We start from the raw sequence: 16,762 nt of genomic DNA, 5'->3' as shown, positions 1-16,762 counted from the left end.
AAGCAAGTGAAGCTCTCCTTGGTCTGAGGGGTTTTGGGGGGATGGAGAGAGGGGAGGGAGGAGAGATAACTGGCTGAAAACCATTTCAGTCATTTTAGTGGGAAGTCCTGAGGAGTGTCAGTGTTCTTAAGGGTCTTTCTTTTAACAAACAAGATGTGTGCCACAGGTCATCCTTGGCATCCTACCCCCTTACTCCTAGAAACTTCCCTACAGAAATAGGGCTTTTTTAATGTCCCTTTGTCTTTGAGCCACTCATTACAAGCACTCCACATTAAGGAAAAGAGAACATTACACACAAAGTGGATGAGTATTGATTCAGACCAGATAACGGGGTTGTCTGACATGAGGACTAGAATGCTGTGACCCTGGCCTGTCAGATAGCCCAGAACTGCCTATTTACTGTGTCATATGACCTTGGATGCCATGACCCCATGTGGGTTGATAGGAAATGTCTCTCCCTCATTCTGACATTCCTGAGCAATGTTTGGCTGTTTCTGTCCTACCTGTAAGCTATGATCATAACTACCTGATTTCTTGATGGGGAAATAAATCTCTCTATTAGTTAATTTAAAGTGGTTTTTGTTCTAACCGGCTGAAAGTGCCACATTCGTAACTGAGTATCGTTAATTCTTAGTAGGTGCTATAACTTTCTTTCCTAAACCATCCTGTTCTTTCCAGCCAGCACTCATTGTAAAAGGCTTCTAATGTTGTATAAATATACAGTTGCTTTCCAGAAAAGTTGCTGGTGCCGCTTCCCACGTGAAATCTGTTTTTCATTTGGCATTGACTCAAGTTTCAGTGTGAGTTGCTTGCTACTTAAATCACAAACTTCCTGTCCTCTCCTCTCTCTTCCCTCACCCCCAATTAAGGGGACTTGGAGAGATAACCTTTCTTTGGAGAAGGTTGTGAGTACTCATGTGTCTGGGAGGCAAGTGGTTAGTACTCTTATTCCCATTTCAGAGCAAGAAAAAGTGAGGCATAGGCCATATAGATGCAGCATTATCCAACCCATACCAGTAGCCAGTTACAGGTTAGTTTGGAAACAGGCCCTACCTGTTCCAAGAAAGTTAAGCAAACTGGTTACTGATACAAGACCCAGGGAACCATTAAATGTACACCCATGTTTTCAGCTGAGTCCCAAAAGTAGGCCAGAGAGCTGTGGAGTTTGGGAGGCAAGGGGAGTAGGGATGGTGGTGATGTTTCAGCCTGCTAGTGGCTAGTGGGAACAATTCTTTGCAGACTCTTTTTTTTTTTTTGGTGGGGAAGAGGGTGGAATGAAATGGAGTGGCAGCAGAATAAGAGGGTTACCTTTTAAAGCTGGGGTCCTAAAAGTTACCCAAGAATACTGTTCAGCACAGAATCCCACTGGCAGTCACAAGACAGTGGGCCCAGCAGGCTCTAAATGCAACGATCCTCAGCCAGTGGGGAGAATGAAGACAGTTCACTGATTCAGATACCAGGGACCGGCAAGGCAAAGATGCAGAGACGTAGTCACAGCAGCAGTGGCATGGGTGACTGCAGGGCTATAGGTTGCAAGTCAGAACTTTACTAATGGAGGAGGAAAGAATGTTGAGTCAGTGTATCCACCCAAACTATCTGAGTCAAGGGGAAAGGCTGAGGAATAGAGAAAAAAGAAGTCAGCATTCCACAACTGTTAGTCAAAGAAACTATTGGTCAAATTCAGGAACCACCTTTTTTTTCCTCTTAGATATCTGAGCTCCAACTCAAGATTCACTTCCTCCAGACAGCTTCCCCCTCCCTCCCTTTTTCACCCTCTTGGTACCTATGTGTACTGTGTTGTACTGGGCGCTTGCTTTTGGTCTCTAAGTTAGATGTATGGTGCTAACTGGCGGCTTCTCTGGCCCTGAGAAATGCCTTTTACTTTGTTTCCTTTCCTGGGATGCCGTGTACTGGGCTGAGCACGTAGTCAGAGTACTGACATAACTGCTCATGAGTGGTTCTAAGCTCTCTAGGTCCCCAGCAGTTCTTCCTGTTATGCTTAATACCATCATGTTTTTGTTACTTTCTGGCACCTGAATCGGGACCTCCCTGTACCTCCCCAGAGTCATCATCATCATAATAACCTGGATTTGTACACCACCTTCAAGTTTACAAAGGACTTTCACAGCATTTGATCCTCACAGCAGATGGATTCGAGGAGTCAGAATCTCAAAGTCAGAAAGGACTTCCAAGGTCAACTAGTCTAATCAGGACCTGACCTGGAATATCCTTTACAAGATTCCTGACAAATTCACTTTAACTATACATGTTGAATGGTCAGGTGTCCTGATCTTTAGAGGGTTCCTCACTTAAAAAGAGTCTTATAGAAAGAAATATCTATGTGTGTATGTATACATAACATAAAAACTATACATAGCTACCAGGACTGAACCCAGGTAATTTATTCCTGTTTGGTCAGTTTTAATACTGTTTGGGGGAAGAGAAGGTGTATATACAGCAGAAAAGATCCACCTCTAGATTTACTTAATTGAAAGTCTGAATCTTAAAAAGCAGATTATCAATTTATTAAGAAGGCTAGTCCTAATCCTTTCTTGATTTCCAAATAGCTTAAGGCCATTGACAAGATTTTTTTTAATAAAAAGTAGAATAAATGTGGGGGAGCTGGCAGTAATTGCCCATTTTTGAGACCTGTTAAAGACCTTAGCTTAAAAAGGACAAGGTTTCCCACTGCATGCTGGGCCATCTCTAGTCATCCTGACCCAGATGGCTCCAGAGGAGAGAGTGAGGCTGGTGACTTTGCACAGCCTCCCTCACTTAAATCCAATTCACTTGTAAGTCATGGCATCACCTTACTGATGTCATGGTCCTCTTGGAGAATGAAGAACAAACAACAAGTAAGGCAAAGAGCTTGGACTAGGAGCCAGGCCTCGACTTCAAGTCATTGTGCCTTTTGATTATACTACACTAATACTGAGAAAGTTAGCTAAGCCCCATTGGTTTCACAGGATTCATTGAGCACCTACCATGTGGGAAATGCATAAGAAATATGAAGCATGGTCTCTTGCTTTTAGCCTGGCGCACAGTCTAATCAGAGACACGAGGCGAACGAATGGATGGAACAATTAGTACAAGATGTATGGTATAGAAAATAAGGTACTCTATGGGTCCAGAAGAAGAGAACAATCCAGTATAATCAGGATGATCAGGAAAGCCTTCATGGAGGAGATGGGATTTGATCTGGTCCTTAATGGATAAGGAGAGTTTGTATAGAAGAGGAGAAGGTATTATCCCAAACAAGGGGAACAGAATGAATGAAAGTGTTAGTTCAGTGTGTCCTTGGGGACAGTAAGCAGAATGGCTTGAAAGAGTCAAACTCCCAGTGCAATATAAGCTTTGGAGATCTATTTCCCCATGATTTGTGGGGAAGTATCAAGAATCCCCTTTTAGGCTTGTGTTCGATGGTTATTTCGATTGGTTTATTTCACTCTGAGAAAACATTGAGCTGCTTGAGAAGACTTCCTGGACCAGAAGGCTCCTAAAAGTCAGGAGTTTCAAACTTTACCCAGGTCAGAAACCAGATGATTTGGAACAATCACTGACACCTTCTGGAAAAGTTGACCAATGACTTTCTTCTCTCCAAGACTCCAAAGAGTACAAACAGGAGATGATTTAGAATAAACCATAAATCATGGTAAAAAGCTTTCTTTCTGGACAGCAGCTTTGATTTTAATTTAGTTTGCATTCCTTAACTATAATGCCTAATTAAGACATCTGTTAAAAGTCTATAATATTAATTTAATAGGGAGAGTCTAATAGAACTTTATTGGAATTGTCCATTTAATTAACCTCATGGGCCTTTAATGGATGTCTTAAATAGACATCATTAACGAGAGTGCTAGACAAATGAAAATTAGACTCAATAACATTCTTGGCAGTTTTTCTTGGGCTGTGAAGGACACACGCTACCAAGTAGATGCCATGTACAAGGTATATCTACTTAACCACAAACAGATCCATAATACTTGGGCCAATTAGCCCAGAGTTTAGGGCCTAGTGTGACTGAAGCCAGTGTCATGGCATCAAATGTGTTACGATCCAGTTAGCTCCTCAAGCTAATTAATGGGGCAGGAGTCTGCTGACCTCTTTATAGATTCTGAGGGAATGTGGATGGCTAAGCATGACCTAACTGACCTCTTGGGAAAACAACTCAGATTTTCAGTTCTGCCTTGTGCCCAAAATGAAGTACTTTATCCCAAACATATACACATACACATGAAAGACCATGACCTTCCCCTGCCTTCTCCCCTAACCCCAGTTGGGAACCATCTTCTTACCTTCAGTTGTTGTACCCTAGAGGCAGCTTACTTGTAGTAAGAAGAGCAGTGGACCTGAAATCAGCAGACCTGGGTTTGAGTCTTGGCTGCTAGAGTCTGGGAGACAAGCAAATAGCCTCTGGCCCTTAGTTTCACTAGCTATAAAATGAGGGGATTGGACTGAATTTTTAAGGTCTCTGAGCTCTAAATCCCAAAAATAACTATTTTGCATGTGTAAGATGTAGCCAGATTCCCAAAGTGGAGCCAGAGCTACCAGTGGGACTTGGGGGCATCAAGTTACAGTCTGGTAGATTGTAAGTTCCTTGAGGGCAGCACAATGCTTTCTTCATCTGTTTTTGAGAGCACCTAGAACATAGTAGGTACAAAATAAAGACTTGGTGGATGAATGAATGCATAAATGAGAGTAAGGATCGAAGGTTATTGATAAAACAGGACTACACTAATATCACAAGCAAAGCTTCACTTCCCCTCTCTGGACCTCATTTTCATCCTGTCTCAAGTGAGGGAGATGAATCTCTAAGGTCTCAACACTAATATTTTATGATACTCTAAAGGGTCTTTCTATGAATCCATGACCTCCGCCCACCGCGCCTTTTCCTCTTTCCAAGGGGTGAATCTTCTGCCCCATGATATTGCTCCCTGGGGATCAGCTCAGCTGACCTAGTGACAGATGTTCCAGTCTGGGCCATTTTAGAATTACAGCACTCCACCTGCATCTACCAGAATCTCAAAGTTCAGTCATTCAAAAAAATACTTGTCAACCACTTGACATGTGCTGGCTCTGTGCTAGGCGTTGGGGTGGGGTGAGAGATTGGTGCAGAGAGAAATAAGATCAAATCTCTTTCCTCAAGGAGCTAACAGTCTAGCAGGGACTGCATAGTCCACATAGGGATGATTATACAGGACAGAAAGTACCCTAGGAAAGATACAAAGTGCTGTATGAATGAGGAGAATCAAAGAAGGCTTTTCAAAAGAGGTGGCATTTCATTTGGGCCCTGAAGCTCAAGGTTGGGTTAGATGTCAGCAGGCAGCTAGCTGTCAAAGTAGGTACAGCATTGGGCCTGGAGTCAGGAAGATCTTAATTCAAATCCAGTCTTAGTTACTAGCTGGGTAACCATGGGCGAATCACTTAAGCTCTATTTGCCTCAGTTTCCTCACCCATATAATAAGAATAGCACCTACCTCCCAGGAGTGCTGTGAGGTAAAGTGTCTGGCACATAGTTATTGCTGTTCAGTTGTTTTCAGTCATACCTGACTCTTCATGACTCCTCTGGGGGTTTTCTTGGCAGAAAGACTGGAGTGGTTTGCCATTTCCTTCTCCAACTCATTTTACAGATGAGTAAACAGAGGCAAACAAGGTTAAGTGACTTGCCCCAGGGTCACACGACTGAGGCCAGATTTGAACTCATGTCTTCCTGACTCCAGGCCCGGCATTCTATCCACTGTGTCACCTAGCTGCCTGCACTACATAGTAGGTGCTATATAAATAATTTTATTATTTTTATTAAGATGTGTAGGGGGATAGTCAGATATACGTAAACGGGAAAAATTAGGGACTGCACAGGGAATAAATAGCAAGCAGTCTGGTTTACCAAGACAGTAGAATATGTGAAGGGGATTATGAAGTAGAAAAAGCAGGAAAGGTTGGGCCTAGAACATGGCAGGCTTCAAATGTCAGGAGGAGAAGTCTCACTTCTGCTACCTGCTAGTGTTACCCAGGGCAAGTCACTTAAGCTCCCCAGGCTCTGGGTTTCTCCTGTCAAATGAGAGAGTTGGACCTGGTTATCCAAAAGGTCCTTTCCAGCACTAAATCGGGGGTCCTATGACATCCCTCTAGGCAGCAAAGAACCGCTCAAGGTTTGGGAGCAGGGAGTGGCATGATCAGATCAATGCCTTAGGAAGATCACGCTGGCAATTTGGGGCCTGCTTGGAGACGATGCGCAACAGCCGGCTGTGTTGAGCAGCCAGGATCCTTTGCTTGCTAAACAACGGTGCAAACATTCTGCTTATTTACGCTCTGCTGGTCTACTTCTCTTTGAGCAACAACGGCAAACACCTTGTATTTATCCGGCGCCTCTCTGCCGAGGAGCTAAAAGCCCTGCCCAAATATTCCCTAACTAATCCCCAATCACAAGGCCCAGAAAAACAGGTGGGCAGCAGGTGTGCTTTTGTGCACTTGCTGGGTGACCGACCTTGTCGGGGATGGGGGCTCACATGGGCTCTGACCTCCAGGAGCTGACAGGCTGGGGAAATGGTTCCCAAATGTTTGCATTATGATCCCGACACCTTATTCCAGAATGTTTTCATTAACTTGGATTACCTGGAACAAAACTAAATTGAAGAAATTTTTTTAAAAACAATTTTGTTATGTTCAAGTACAAGAAACTCTACTAAGCTAACAAAGTCTTATTGGGAAGAGGTCTTCCTGGGGCCTACTTTAATGAACACATGAGAACAGTTTGTTCCTTTCAAGACTATTTGAAATAGACCTTCTAAAGGGCCTGAAACCAGTTCAGTTTCAAATTTCCCCCACAAAATCTTGTTCAATAATATTAATTTATTTCAGAGACCTATTCTTCATAGATATATACAAAGATTAACTCTAGGTCAGCCCCTGTCAAAATCTTTACAGATTCCAAGGTGGCCAGTGAGGGGTTCAAGTTAATGAGGTTTGGCTGAATTCACAGTTTGCCATTTCCCAACTTCATTCAGTTTAATGACTTTGGTGGCACATGGGTCACCTTGAGCCAGGATCCTACACTAACCATGAACAAAGATTTCCCGGCAAACATGGAGCACTCCTAAAATAGGAGACTTCATCTTCACAAATCTGGCCTACACCTCCATATGAACCATCTCAGTCTCTGACAACTAGGATCCCAAGGCCCCTAAGGGAGCCATGAAGCTGAAGCTGGTTAGCTACCTGCTCAAGGAAGAAAGGGAAGGAAGGAGGGTTGCAGAGAAGGGGAAGAGTGAGGTTAGGGTTACTGGGTAAGGGATGGGAGAGCCTGCTAAGACTTCATAAGAAAAGAGAGTGGGAAGACAGAAGAGAAGGAAGAAGGGACATTTCTGGGGTGAAGAGGAATAAGAACTGAGTAGCAAGAAAGGAGGGGCAGGTAGGTGGTGCAGTGGATAGGGCACCAGGCCTAGAGTCAGGAAGACCTGAGTTCAAAACTGGTCTGACACACTTACTAGCTGTGTGACCCTGGGCAAGTCACTTAACCCTATTTGCCTCAGTTTCCTCATCTGTAAAATGAGCTGGAAAAGGAAATGGCAAACGACTCCAGTACCTCTGCCAAGAAAACCCCAGATGGGGTCACAAAGAGTCAAACAAGACTGAACAATAACAACAAGAAAGGAAAAAGTAGGAGGGTTGCCTGGGGACATCAGGGCATTGTACCAGGATTCTGGAGGCCCAGTCCTAATCCTAACTTCACCACTGATGCACTTGGGAAAGTCCTTTAGACTCTTTGGGCCTCACAGGGCCATGAATTTAGAGCTGGAAGGGAATATGGCAGCTATCTAACACTGAAACCCAGAGAAATTAAGTAACTTGTCCAAGGTTAGAAGACTCAGGATATGAGCCCAGGTCCCCTAATCTGACCAATCCACCCCTCCTTCCACTTCCCCACAATACCTTAGCAAATACTCCCTACCCACCCCCACCCCAGCCTTCCTCTTCCTCCTTCCATTCCCTTCTGTCTCATCCCCTTTCCTTTGCTGCCTTTCTCCACATTTCTACCAGGGTCAATTTTATGTAACAAAGAGCAGGATTACTTTGAATCAGTTCATTTTCAAGCTTCCCCTATAGCTGCCTCTAACCAGCACAGCCCAGGCATAAAGATCTATTCCCTGACTTGGCATCACTTCCCACATAACAAACTACCAGCCCCCAATCTTCAGGTCACCCTCTGGCCCTCCTCAACTACTTTGGCTCTCAGTTACTCAGGCTTTCAACCCAGGTGTCACCTTCTCTCTCTTAGCCCCTGTATCCAAATCTTGTGCCAGGTCTTGTCAATTTTACCTTCATAACATCTCTTGCTTACACTTCCTTCTCTCCTATGACATTGCTACCTCCCTGGTACGGTCATTTATCACCTCATGCCTGGAGTATTTTATGGCCGGCCGGGTGGGAAGGCCTTCATGCTGCAAGCATCTCTCCAATCCAGCCCATCCTTTGCTCAAATATCAAAGTGATCTTCCTAAAGCACAGTTCTGACCATATCACCCCCCTGCTTAATCTGGGATGAAATATAAAATCCTCTGTTTGGCATTCAAAACCCTTCATGACCTGCCCCCACCTTTCCAGTATTCTACACCTTATGCTCTCACACACATCCCCATATACTCAGGGATCTGGTGAGACCAGCATCCTTGCTGTTCCTTGAATAAGACACCTCCATCTCAAGACTCCAGGCATTTTCATTGGCTGTCCCCCATGCCTGGAGCTCTCTCTCCAACTCCCCCCCCCCAAACATCCTTCAGTTCCCAGCTAAAGTCCCACCTTCTACAGGAAGCCTTTCCCAACCTTCCTTAATTCTAGTGCTCTGGTGATTATCTCCAGTTTTTTTTGTATATATCTTGTTTTTACATAGTTGTTTGCACATTCTCACCCCCAGTATACTGTATGCTTCTGGCGGGGGGACTGTCTTCTGCCTTTTTTTTGTATCCCCAACACTTAGCACAGTGCCTGTGCTTTAATAGGCACTTAATAAATGTTTGTTGACTGATTGACTGGCAGGACAAGGAGCCAGTTTTCTTGACTTCAAGTCTAGGAGTCTTTCCACTACACCAAACTCCTTTCTACCCCATGTCCTGGGCTCTCAGGCTTGGCTCATAGTAGGTACTTAATAAATGCTTGTTGATTGAATGATTGATGTCATTGCTATGCTCCTTACTGATGGTCACAATCTAGACTTTACTACCATTGAATATTGCTTCACCTCCAAAATCATGAATTTGAATCTCTCCACTGCCCACCTAGCTAAACCCTGGTCACCTTCAGACCTCTTAGTTCTTTATCTTCTGGCTTTACTTCCAACCATAATCTTGGTCATATGGTTCACCATTTTAGCAGTAAAATTCTCCTCCACCCATGGATCCTCCAAATATGTGTGTATATGTATATGTATATATATGTATATGTATATACACATATACATATATATATACACACACCCATACACACACACACATACACACATTCACATACACACTCTTAATCTATCCAACCCATGTATTCTTTCCATCTTGCATGTCCCCAACCCTGGTTAATGTCTATAATCTACCTTTCTGTCCTGACTGGGCCCTCTACAAGCACATGCTAAGTGAGCTCAACTGGGACTTCAGGGCACAGCAATCCTCAATGCCTTCCTGTCCCGTTCATATACCGCAACTATTCAAAACCTTCTCCCCTCACCCCATCTCTCTTAGCTGATGACTTTTATGAAAGAATAAGGGCATCTCTTCATGAGCTTGCTCAACTCCTCACAAAATCTGTTCCTTTCCCCATCTTTTTCTTCTTTACTCCTGTCTCAGGAAGATGAGGAGGCCCCCCTCCTAACCAAAGCCATCGCCACCCCTCTTTTCCTGCACCATATTCTTTACACATCCCCTTCCAACCTCCATCTTACAATCTTCATTTCTTTACTTGCTCCTTCATCTCTGCCTTTTTGCTCACCTCTCCCTAAGCTTTTATTTAAAAAATTTTTTAAAATTCATTACCACAGTTTCTTTACTGTTGTCTTCTCTCTTACCTCCTCCTTTGTTGCTGAACTTCTAGAAAAAGAACACTCCCTCTCTCCACATCCTCACTTCTCAACCCCCCTCCAATTCTGACTTGTTTCCTGAACACAAAAAATCATAACAACAATTAGCATTTATATAGTGCTCTAAGGTTTGCAAAGCACTTTGCAAATGTTATCTCATTTGATCCTTCCAGCAACTCTGAGAGGCAGGTGCTATTATTATCACCATTTTACAGATGAAGAAACTGAGGCAGGCAGCGGTTAAGTGACTTGTACTAAGTCACATAGCTAGTAAATATCAGAGGCTATATTTGAACTCAGGTCTTCCTGACGCCAAGTCCAACATTTTTAATCGATTCACCACCAGCTTTGCACACTAAATGTATCTCTCCAAATCACCAATGACCTCCCAATTGTCAGATTCAACAGTGCCCACCCTCTGCCTCAGCTTCCAGCATACTATCTTTTCTGGTTATCTTCTTTCTCTGATCTGGCTATTCTCCTTCAGTCCGTCACTCTGTTCGAGCTCTTCCCCTCCATACACACCCTGTTCCCCACCCCCACCCTGGGGAAGGCGCTTCCCATGTGGCTCTCTGCCCTTTGCCCTCTCATCTTTTAACATCTTCTGCTCAGTTCCCTCATCTGTAAAATGGAGATATTAATACTTGTCCTACCTACCCCAGGCATGAGATTCAAAGTGCTTTAGCAAAACAATGACCTGTTTAAATACAAGAGAAAATTATTCTACTAATGTCTAAGGTTCATATAGGAATCTTAGGTTTTCAAAATACTTTCCCATCTCAGTTAACCTCACAACTGTGAAAGAATGAGGCTAAGGTTAATTATCTTCACCTGATAATAGAGGAAACTGAAAGAAAACACAAGTTAGTACCATAGTCGGGACTGGAATCTAGGCATCTTGCCTTTCATTCACTGAAGCTTGAGAAAGGGTTTCACCACCACCACCACTACCCCCTCCCCTATATTTGAAAGCCTTCCTACAAAAGCAGAGGATAAATCCCCCCAAACCCAGGCTTCCCTTGGCTAATTGCTCAGGGAGGTACAGGCCACCCCTTCACACCCTGGCATGTGGACGGTTATTTGCGAGTGAGGGCTAGGGCCATTTCCTGGTTCTTGGGTGGCGGAGGTGTTTGCTACAGAATTTAAAGGCTGTAATAACTATTGAACACCCTATTATCTGGCTGCCTAATTAATGTAAATGATAGTTATGCCACGCTCACCGAGGATTATGTTACTCAGAGGAAAATCTGCTAACAGCCACGAGGCCGTTCTAGTCGCTTTTATGGAAGCAGGCACATTATGGCTTCATGGAGTAAAAGGTAAGTCATCGCCCTAAATAATGAAGACAGAAGGTTTAATGGGGCCCATAAAGAAAGCCAGGCTATGGGCTTTTATTCCCCAAATTAGTTTGACTGAAGGAGTGGGGTAATGAGAAGGAAGGGCCCTGGGGGCCAGTGTGTTTGGGTTCAGGTCTCCAGGGTGTTTCATTTACTCCAGGAAACTCCAATGTGGAAAAAGTTACAAGTGCCCTGTCTTAGAAGGAAAAGAGAAAGGAGACCATTTATTTCTCAGGGTGAAATCAGCTCCCCCTCCTGCAGAGTTGGCTTAGATGTCTAAGCATGATGTTGACATCATCCCTGTCGGGAAGAGACTGGGGTTCAATGGGCCCCATGCCCAAGGTCACAGGTGTGCAAGCCCAATGCACAGGGCCTTCAGTAGAGTTGAACTGAAAAACTTTCAAAACCTCAGCAGTAGAAGGTGACTCAGAGGCCATCTACTCCAACCTGTACCTGAGCAGGAATGCCCGAGCTACAAAGTCTGTTACAAACGAGCATCCATGCTCCCTTTGAAGATGGCCATTGACAGAGACCCCACCATCTCCTGGGGAAGGCCTTTCCATCTTTGGACAGCTCTAAGATTAGAAAGTTTTTTCCTAACGTGGAACCAAAATCTGCCTCCTTGTAACTTCCTCACACCCCATGTTCTGCCCTCTGGGGCCAAGCAGAGCCTAGTCTAATCTTCCATTTTAGCCTGTCAAATTTCATACTCCCAATTAATGAGATTCGAGAATTTCAGATTGAAAAGGAAGGAAAAGATACCCACTCTCATACAAATAGCAATCTATCCAAGTTTATATTGTCTCTCCTTGAAAGTTTTTTTCCTGAAGCCTCCCTTCCCTTCCCCCTGTACAATCTCCATTGACCTTAGTCACTATCTTTTCTATCTGAGATGATTTAATATCCATTTCTCTGGCCTTTGATAACCATCCTGGAACATTTAAGTCTGGGAGTACCCTGTATGGATCTGCCCCAAATTCCTTTTGGGCAGGAAGATTCATTCAGTTCTCAGGAGCCAGGAACATCTGGTACCATATAGATAACATTTGTATGAGGCAGAGGCCTGGCAAGCTTCATTCAGATGATTAACAGAGAGAACACAGAGCAGAGCCAAAGGTGGAGTTAGGGGACAAGAAAGGGCTGGGAAGCCAAATGGCATCTCTCTCACACTCCTCCACCCTTTCCTTCAGGACCTCAGCCATGCCTACCTTAAACTCTCTCTCCTCTCACTCCTCTGAGCTATTATCCACCATAAGCTGTTTGGACTTTGTGGTGTGACCTTGGTGGAAACCCCTCCACTTATCCACCTCTCATTATTTGCCCTCTCCCTCCTTTACAGCCTAATTTTAGAACCATCAGTTGGCAAAAGCCATCATAGGTAATGATGCAGCCCATTTGCAGCGTTGAGGATGTGAGCATCTCTGGGATGGCACAGACCCGATCACCCTGGGTGCATAGCTCAGGCCCTTCTGCTGCTAGATGGAAGGCTTCCTGGCCTTTTTTAAACCTAGAGCCAAAGATAAGAGATTACCCAGATTTGGCTCACCTGGCAATGCATGGGGCTCACTCATTTATTTGTATAGGCAAGTACCCTTGTCCAATTCAAAGAAGTTGCTACCATCATAGGAATATTAAAATGGGTACTTGAAAATGTAGATAATCTCAAAACTGAGAAACTCCATTTTTAACCTGTGACAGGACCAGAGGAACATAGATTTAGGTTTGGAAAGAATCTTACAGGACATCTGGTCTAATATCCTCCCTTTAGATGAGGAGAGTGACTTATCCAAGGGAACAGATCTGAACAATAAAGCAGCAGAAGCAGAATTTGAATCCAGGTTCTCTGTCTTCAGAGACACAATGATCACAGAATCAGAATCACAGAATTGGAGAACTGGAAGAAACCTCAGTAGCCATGCACTGATGGAATCCCCACTATAGCAGACTCAGTCAGTGGTTATCCGGCCTCTGCTTGAAGAAACTCCCGGAAGAGGAGAGCTAACCCTCCTCTGGCACCCCATTCTGCCTTTGGACTGCTCTAATTACGCACGAGGTTTTTCCTAAAGTCAATTTTAAAGTTGTCTATTTGCAGTTTCCATCCATTGACCCTTTGCAGTCAAACAGAACAAGTATAGCACCTGTTCATCCACAAGCCAGACCTTTACATTCTTAGGCACCTACCATGTTGCTCCCTCCTTTTCTCCCCCCATCCCCAAGAGTCTTCTCTAGATGCAACATTTCCAGTTCCTCCAACTGATCACTATATAACATGTACTTAGGGCTTTTTACCACCCTGGATGCCCTCCTACAGCTACTCCCCAGCTTCTTAATGTCCTTCTTAAACTATAGTACCCCTCATTTTACAGATGAGGAAACTGAGTCCCAAAAATATGAAGTGTCTTTTCCAAGATAACAAAAGTTGCAAGAAGCTTTGCTTCTATCTTTTTATAGATTCATAGGATTTAGAGCTGAGGGACTCTAGAAATGATCTAGTCTGACTCCCTCTTAGAAAAAGAAGTTGTGTCCCAACAAAGTAAAGTGACTTTCCTAAATTCACATAGATGGTGATTTGGAGCTGAGATTTGGAACCCAACCTAGAAGCATTGTCTCCGCTGTACCAGGCATTTTACTGTTTGCTCATAATTCATCCTATCATCATCACTTAAAAGCCTGAGTTAATTTCTTACGAGAGCAAGGCATTGTCCAGAGAGAAACCTCAGGGCAAATTGCTGCCCAGAGTTCCCTAGAAACACTGGAAATAAAGAAAACAGATACAATGGAAAGTGCACTGGCTCAGGGAATGTGAAAGCCTGTGCTGAAATACCTATGCTAGGCTCTGAGGGAATACTCTCCCTCCTCCGCTCTGACTACTGACCTTCCTGGCTTCCTTTAAGTCCCATCTAAAATACCAACTCGTTCTTCCCCAACCCCGCTTAATTCCAGTACTTTCCCTCTCTTAATTATTTCCTATTTATCCTATTTATTAGCTTACTTGGTATATTTTTGTTTGCCTGTTGTCTTCCCCATTCAATTGTAAGCTCCTTGAGGGCAGGAACTGTCTTTTGCCTCTTTTTGTATCTCCAGCATTTAGCACAGTGTCTGGTATATAGTTGGTGTTTAATAAATGTTTATTGAATTGAATTGTTCCTGTGTGACCTTGGTTAAATCTCTTTGCCTTCCTGAACCTCAGTTTCCTCATCTGTAAAATGAAGGAGTTGGATGAAGGGAAGAATTCTCCAAGGGAGGCAGTACAAGTACTATATTTCCATTTTGCTGAAGAGGAAACTGAGGCCCAGAGAGAAGTGACTTACCTAGGGTCACACAGACAGTAAAATGTTAGCGTTGGGACTAGAATCTAAATCTCTTGACTCCAGTTACACTTATGCATGTTTCCTAATGTTTTCATATATTAACAGCTTGCCCCCATAATGAGCCGGTCAACCCCCTAAAGGCATGGATGGAGTCTAACTCTTCTCCTACATTCTTTCCAGTGCTTAGAATGTGTTGGGGTATAGTAGATGCTCTATCAAAATGTGTTAAACTGAAGAAAACCATTTGGAATGTGTGAGGGCTAGAAGTCCCCCAACGACCGGAGAGAATGGCCAGAAAATGCCATGCTGCCTAATTCCCACTGTCCTCACCCAAGTGCTGGAGGTCATTCTAGCATCTCAGTCTGCATGGTGAGAGCACAAAGTCAGGGCACTCCCAACTCCTCCTTTGTCAAACTATGCTTCTATACTTCTAAATATCAGGGTGTTGTTGTTATTGTTGAGTCATTTCAGTCATACCCCACTCTTCATCACCTCATTTGGGATTTTCTTGGCAAAGATACTGTAGTGGTTTGCCATTTCCTTCTCCAGCTCAGAGGAAACTGAGACAAATGGGATTAAGTGACTTGTCCAGGGTCACACAGCCAGTAAGTGTCTGAGGCTGGATTTGAACTCAGGTCTTCCTGATTCCAGGCCCAGTGCTATATCTGCCCCTTATCAGGGTTTATTAGAGCCATAAAATTTGAGTTGTGACTCAAAAAAAAATATACCAAATCTTACCAAATCTCTGTCTGGGAACTAATATTTTCTAAAGCTACTTTCCTCTGGAGGTAGGGTGACTTTGATTGGGTTTACGGCACCTAAGTTATGGCTAGAAATTTTACAGTGGCATAGTAGGGAGTAGTAGGGGGACAACTGATTTCACTTTTGTTCAGAATGTCAAAGCTGGCATAAGGACTTAGAGGTCATTTCATCCAACTCCTTCATTTCATAGATGGGAAACTGAGGTGCAGAGAAAAAAAATGGACTTGCCTCTACATGACCCTAGCTTTCAAATCCTATGATCTTAGGATCCCCTGACTTCTAACTCACTATGCTGGGAAGCAGTGTAGTATGGTGGAAAGGAAACATATTTGGAGTCAAATGACCTGAGTTCAAATCCTGACTCTGCTACTGACTACCTATGTGACTTTGGGCAATACACTTAACTTCTCTGAAGCTACCTTTCCTCATTGATTAAAAATCAAAAAAGCAAAGGCGTTAAACTAGATGACCTCTAAGGACTGTCATCTCCAGCCCCAAATCTGTGATCCACAGACTATCTCCACTATACAACAATGTCACCCATGTGACGCTTCAGGACTTTCTATCTCTGGCTGAAAAGGAGCCAAACTGTTTGTAGGCAGGGAGGGCCTACTGCAGTTACTGGGACCTGCTGGATTATAGGATCTCTGGTTTTCCACCTGGAAAGTCCCTAAGGGGACACCCATAAAGCATGAGCTTATCTAGCCCAGTCAATGTTATGTGACAGATCTGCATTTTAATCACCCCTCAATTACACTGTTAACTATGGGGAGAGCCCCATTAGGAAGACTTCCCAGTCAGTTCATAACTCGGGCTCCTCCTGTTCAGGGGCATTCTCCCAGTCACAGATTAATGCGGCTCTACTGTTCCCTGGTTTGAGAAGAGAAACATGAAAGAACGGAATCTACCAATCCAAGAGTCATTGCTCCCCTCCCTGCATGGGAGGCAATGCTCCGAAGAGCTCAAATCCAGGCTGTATCTCATTATGGAGAATCCCCTTACAACCAGGGTTAAAGATACGATGGAGTAAAGGGGATTCATCTTTGGGAGCCTCCATTCTGTGTTTTAATGGGAAGAATCTTAGATTAGGAGTCATGGGACCAGGGTTTCAAATCCCTACTGGTTCATCCAGTTGAACTCTGGAAAAATCATTTAACCTCTTTGGGGATGAGCTCCCACATTTAGATCATTTGCAGGGTGTCTTCCAGCCCTATATCCTATGATTTAATGAAAAGGTTAAAAATAGAATCATAACTAAGGTGAGGTAATGGAGCTTTGCCACAAGGTGT

This window comes from Vombatus ursinus, unplaced genomic scaffold (genome assembly GCF_900497805.2).
Source record: "Vombatus ursinus unplaced genomic scaffold, bare-nosed wombat genome assembly UNPS02014786.1, whole genome shotgun sequence".
NCBI classification, from domain to species: Eukaryota; Metazoa; Chordata; class Mammalia; order Diprotodontia; family Vombatidae; genus Vombatus; species Vombatus ursinus.
This window is presented reverse-complemented; position numbering follows the sequence as displayed.